Source organism: Lepisosteus oculatus, chromosome 9, assembly GCF_040954835.1.
Source record: "Lepisosteus oculatus isolate fLepOcu1 chromosome 9, fLepOcu1.hap2, whole genome shotgun sequence".
Classification (NCBI taxonomy): domain Eukaryota; kingdom Metazoa; phylum Chordata; class Actinopteri; order Semionotiformes; family Lepisosteidae; genus Lepisosteus; species Lepisosteus oculatus.
Window position 1 is genome coordinate 24535710 of NC_090704.1, and position 6610 is coordinate 24542319.

The window sequence follows — 6610 nt, forward strand, 5'->3', positions numbered from 1 at the left end:
CAGCCATCTCCCTGTATGATGAAAAGAGGAGCCGGAGGAGAGTCTTCTAATCACCTTGCCTCTGAATTGTGGATGGTGTTCTTGAATGTGTCAACTCTCCCTTATCGGCAAATAAGCCAAGAAGAAAGAATTCCCACCCCAGAGACTGCATCTTAATCATTCTGCAGACTCGGAGACTGACAGTGAGACTCTACAGGTTGTCTCTAAAAGCTTGACCCACTTTCACTGGATGTATTGAGTCAGTGTCAGTCTATGGTCTCCATATTAAATGAGATGTAAAGTCTCAAATTGTGCTTAATGAGTATGTTTTCTTTAGTGTTTTAATGATCCTTTCTGGTAACCGAATGGATGTAGTGTTTTTTGCATGGAATGCGCAGCAGCACTGTTTCAGGAGGGTATACAAAAGGTAAAATAGTTCATAGCTGAATGGATATGACTTAAAATTGCAGTGGTTTCCAGTACTAAAACTAGTGGTAAAAGGAAATAATTCTATAAAGGTAATGAAGGCTTGAATCCATCCATTTTCTAACTGCATTATCCAATACAGGGTTGCAGGAGAGCCAGAGGCAGGATTCACTCACACCAGGGACAATTTTCACAAAAGCCAATTACTTGAAGACAACCCAAGCAAACACCTGTAGAACATACAAGCCCCACGTCTGAGGATGAACTCATGGCCCCAGTGCTCTGAGACAGCACCACTGTGCCACTTCTTATGCTACTATATTCCAGTTAAATACCAGTGTTTACTGTTGCTTATTTTAGCCTGGAAGAGATGCATTATGATCATTTGATACTGGCAAATATTCTTGTAGCACAAGGAAAGCGGTGCAAACATATTTCAACTAGGGGGAACTGTCCTGCTTTGGCCACACAGTAAATATATGGTATATACATTTATTATTTCTGGATAACCACTGTAAATAGAAGACAAATTTTATTTCCTAAAACAATTCAATATTTCCCACTGTACTGCATACAGTATTTAGCCTTTAGAATGTAATTTGCTCAATGTTAGTCTTGAAGCATGTAGTTAATACGGTAGAGGTACTATCATTTAACAGCATTCATCGAGATACATTCAAACAGAATATTAATTCCATTGGAAGAGGGCCAGGGGAAGGGTCATCTATAACTGGTATTTTCGTAACGAAACGCTGTCTATACTACTGTATAGACCTAGGCAAGATGGCCGCCACGGATACCCGGCTGACCCGCTGTTGGAAAAGATATATACGGCGAAACAATGAGACACAGGTGAGCTCCGTCAGGAAACGGAATAGAAATGCCACAGAAGCACTGAGCCGGGCGGAAGCTGGTAAGGTGAGAGCGTTTTGGAGGAACGAGAGATTTAGGAGTGTACTGGAAGGAATTTAAGAATAACGGACTATTGGATATGGGTTTTGGATACGGCGCGGAGAAGTGTGGACATACGCATTTGGGGACTTAAGGATACTGGCAACGGATTGCGGAACGGATTTGGAGAGACATACGGACGAAGAACACAGAGGTTCAGTGTGGTGTGAGTTAAATCTCTTTTACACCCATTTCCCCCGGCGATGCCACACCATATATTCAATTGAATCTTTCAAAGTGAACAACCATTTCCCTGCAAAATTAGGCTTTTCTCTGTCACTTCTCAGGTGGCTCTGACAATCAGCTGCCGTTAAATTGTGGCTGGGGGCATCTGTTTCAATGGATTTTGTACTCCCTCTTTAAGTGTGATATTAGAAATACATATATTTTTTTGCTAAAAAACTGCTTTTTACAAATTAAAGATACGGCTACAAACTAATATGACGTTTTGGCTGTGAAGCCTTCTTCAGGTGTGTGGAGACGGGTATATTTTTAGACGCATTTATTAAAAAACTAAGAGCCATTTTTTAAATGGGAAGAATGGTAAATTGTGCCAAGTGAAGTTTATTTTTCAGTTTCCACTGTCTACATTCCCGGGCACAGCTTATATGTGGTTTAATATTTACCTATCGGATTAGCAAAGGGTAAAATAACACAATTGAAACAGGATGAGGAAATGTGCACACACTCCTCTGACATACTCATGAGAGAGAGTCTTCCCCCGCTTGACATGCTTTGAGCTTATAAAGAGAGATCACCCACTGGAGAAGAACACGACTGTGAGTGACATCACTGTAAGGTCACAGGCATTGAGCAGGTCAGAAAATCAAGATTTCAAGGGGAAACTCAATCCTACCCAACATTAGAGACATGCCTACTTTTGCAAGTGCCAGCTTGATAATGGTTTAAGTTCCTCAGATATTTTTTAACTTCAGCTAGGTGTATGGCCTTTGACTTAAAAATCAGTAAATCATTAAGGAATGCTGGAAGGTTTAATAGAATTAAGATATTCTTACCAGGTCGAAACACCAGCATGGCACTGTAACCTTATTCTTTATAAAAATGTGAACATAAACTCTCTCTTTTAAACTGTACAGGCCTATTACAAAGCCAGTCGAAGTGGACAGCTCCACAGAGTAAACAGTCATATAATCCAGTGCTTCTAGTTGATCAATAATGTAGTAACTGTACTGTATATGAAGATGTGGTGATTGTTTTTATTTAACCTTATCCACCTGTTGCATAGGTTGTCTTGTGTTTCGCAATACGTAGTCTGTGGTGTTATTGATTTAGCTAGTAAAAATATATATATTATTCATCCATTGTGTGGTTTCTGCGTAAAAAAAAAAATCCACAGAAACAAAAATCACAGATATGTGCCGAACAGGACTACTAGTATCAATATAACGTCAGCGTCCTTTTTTGTGCTTGATATGAACTGCCTAATGGGGCCACAGGAATAATGGAAGGCTGGTCATATCCATCCATTATTACAAACAAGCCTTTAAAGAAACACAAACAGAATGTACTTTTATGATTTTAAATATTTGTATATCGCCTCAGCAAAAATAATTTGACTCTCCCCCCCCCACCCCCCATATATTCAGTACTTAATTCAAAAATTCATTTCAGCTGTAGAGTCTTCTTCAGGTGTCAGTTCCCGTTTCTTTTCTTCTCCTTTGCGGCCTACGCGTGTTGACGCACTACCTACTTGAGCTACTGCAGAGTTTTCTTACATATTACTTACCACCATTTGCTTTGACTTGGAAAAACTATGCAGTAAATTTTGAAAACAGCCCTTTCTTGTTCGTCTATTTGTGCCAGCCACGTGTTACTGGCAGTCCTCAAATGTGTCAACTACTGTGAGGAAGGCCTTCCACACTCCAGGCCTGCTTGAGCACACAGCCCCGCCTCCTCTTCTCGTTTGCCTGATCTCTCGGTTCGTGTCCGCGATGCAGGTCCAGTGCGGACCCCCACCCTTCATCACACACCACTTGGAGTGGTCCACCATGATGCCGAAAGGCCTGGCCTCTGGCAGCTGCATCGTCTTCACGTTGTACACCTTGTGCGCCACAGAGCAATTCGACAGCAGAGGCCGATGAAGCTTCCCCCAGCTTTTGGCAAAGAAGTCGTCTCCTAAATAGTTAACCAGCAAACCTGAGTAGAGATCTGAAACGGAACAGAGTCACAGGTTCCCTGTAAGAATCTGTCCCAGGCACACTTTCTACCCAACCAAAAACAGGAAGTGCACTTGCTACCAAAACGTCAAACTGGAACCGAGAACAAGTGAATGTGTATTTCTTCCCCCCCTCTCTGAATGCTGTACTGTATTGGTTGCTACCCAGAACGTTCTTTTTTAAATCGGCACCACCAATATACAGTAGATCAAGTGTGAAGTGTGACATATTGCTTTTGAAGGGCAGTGTTTGAAACTTACTGGATTGTTCCTTTTCTACATAACCTTTTTTTAAATGTATTTAAATGACAACCGTTTCCAATAACCTTTAAAGTAACAGCAGAATGAGATCCTTGGATCAATTAATCAATTTCTAATGGAACAAACTGCACATGTTATTTAAGTCCTGGTTCCTTTCAAGAAACAGCAGGATGAGATCCTTGAATTAACTACTAAGAAATTAGCTAAATGGGCCAAATGTAACCTCTCGTGTTCTTAGGTATTAAATGGTACAGTATCTAAAGAAGCTACACAAGTTATATTTTTATCCTTTCTTATGTTTAAATCAACATACCAAGAGAAAAACATTTGATTTAAATTGTTGTATAAATAAAAGATTGAAATATTCTATTAATCAATTTGTTCAAGAATTGGGCTTTACAGGATGTTAATAAAGCACCTACAAACTACCTCAGACACAAATCCTAAACCTAAATTACTACTGAATATAAATTGATGCTTTACTAACATCCCATAAAATCTCTTTTGAAAGAAAGCGATGCTATGAAACCTTAAATCTAAAGTGTAACCGCAGAAACATGTAGGAAAGTTCAGTTGCCAGGTGGCAGATTGAGAAAGTTTCACCAAAACAAAGTATGCTTTTTTATATAAATACATCTTCAATTGGGAAAGGCTTTGAGTAAAAATAAACTGGATATTGTTCCACAAAATCTTTGTGAGAAAGTGGGTCTTGCTGCCTAGAAACAGCCAACATACAATAGAGTTAGACTTTGTAAAAATTAAATAAATTCAGATTCTGAGAGGCTCAATAAGTGCTTGTTCAGAGTAAATCAGACATTGTTGTCCAAGTTTCAGCAGTGATACATAATTCACTGAATACCAACACCAACAGGGTTGGACACTTTGGGATATCCAAGCGATCTCAAACGCGTCCGATAACTGCAACCTCTATGACCAGCTGGGCACCAGTGCTCTTGTACTGTTGTCAATGAAAGAAAAATCATTAGTACAACTTATGCCAACTCTGACACTTAGCATCACTGTGGGGCTGTTAAGCACATATTTTGAAGAAATAAGTACATTTCGTCATCTCTTCCAAGCTGGTACAGGTCTGGAACTGTGATAATTAATTTGTGATTTTAAAATGTAGAGGCATGCAAAAAATTAACTATTGATTCCAAATATCTAAAATGAGAAAAATAGCTGATGTGACATTTTCACTTCCCAGGAACAAACTGCAATAATGAGGCACAGAGATTGTTTATGGATCATGGCAACTGTGTTGTTCAATACTGTTTCTGTATTTTGAATTGGAGAATAGTTTCTAAAGAAGCGATCAGTTGGGAAACAAACGTGATCCATAGACTTTACTGATTTTTTTTCTGCAGACTCTAGCTCTGCCTTGAGTGGTGCTCACCGTCATTAAATCTAGAGCATTTTGCAAAGCTGGTGAAAGTTTACCCTGCTAAAGATGTCAGGGGCAGCTGCTTAAACCAAGGCTCTTTCCTGGGATAGCATGTTCTCTGAGCCACACACTGAAGGTCTCTGTGGAAGGTTTGGGGGACGTGATAGTCAAAAGAGTATACATGGATATACTGGAGTTGCACAGCTGTAGAGACAAGAATGAAAAATAACCAAGAGTAAGCATGGCATTTTCATACATCCAGGTCAAATGCCCCCTTTCTTTTTCCATTAGTCTGGAGAGTTTTCTTTATTTATTTTCACTTGTTAAACTATCCTCCAAGTTCTAAAATGTTGACATACATTTTCAGCAGCCACAATACACATCATTTAGATTTAATTAGAAAGTCTAAGGCTATTTTGGTATTTATTTTCATCTGTATACACAATGAGGTGTAAGTCTATTAGTGTCCACCTATTCTCAGGGTTATATTAAGCTTGCATATGAAATTGAACCACCAACAGAAAATAACAGAATAGACTGGTTTTTGCCCACAGGTAAATTTAGAATAGGAAAAGAAAAGGTGCTCCAAACCAGAACAAGAACTGCAAATAACCAATACTTGAATCTTAAAAGCTGGAAAAATTGTACCAAAGGCTTTCAGAAAGTGATAGACAGCTGTGATGTCAATGCCATGGACATACTAAAGCTCAACAATCAAACTTGTTCAAGAAAAGGTTCACACAGCTGTATGTACATGTGAACGCCTACCTATGTCCTTGAAGGTGCTGTATGTGTAAGTCCCGCAGAAGAAGGTCTGTGCATTTTCATGCCCACTGGAGGGCAAGAATGATGTAGAATGATTTTGCACATCTGGAAGTTCTGGGGTGCTGTGAACCAGCCACACTCCTGTCTGTAACATCACAATCCCTGAAAAAGGTCACACAAGATATATTCAAATCTCTTATCGTTTTTGATCCGTCTGGTTTTTCAGTTTCAATGTTTTTAAAGGACAAGTCTGCTCTTTTTGAACAGAGTCCATTATCAAGCCTGCTTCCAGCTGACGAAGTCAATTAATCAATTAAGTTCAAGAATCAAACAAGAACTGTATAATTGATCAAACTAAACAAAAGATCTTCTATTTTGGGCTAGTTTTCAGTTCTCTTAATCTGACTTTTGGCTTTTTTGTCCAACCGAATTAAACTGAACATACTTCATGGCCAAAGGTCAGATTAAGAGAATTGAAAACCATAGTCCAAAATAGGACTATTCTTAATCCTATTAATTGTTTTCATTTCTCTTCAACTGACAATTGGCCATGAAGTATGTACATCTATCTCTTAATCTCAACAATTTAATTTACTGTATTCATTTAGAAATGGGCTACTGTAAATTCAATTCAATAGAGCCCACAACAAGCATCTTTAGTTTTGTTT

General features: G+C 39.0%; 1 pseudogene; it reads right to left on the reverse strand.

The window, feature by feature from the left end:
* Positions 1 to 3187: 3187 nt before the first annotated feature.
* LOC138241284 (deoxyribonuclease-2-alpha-like) lies at positions 3188 to 6238 on the reverse strand (annotated as a pseudogene).
* Between the last annotated feature and the right edge of the window lie 372 nt (positions 6239 to 6610).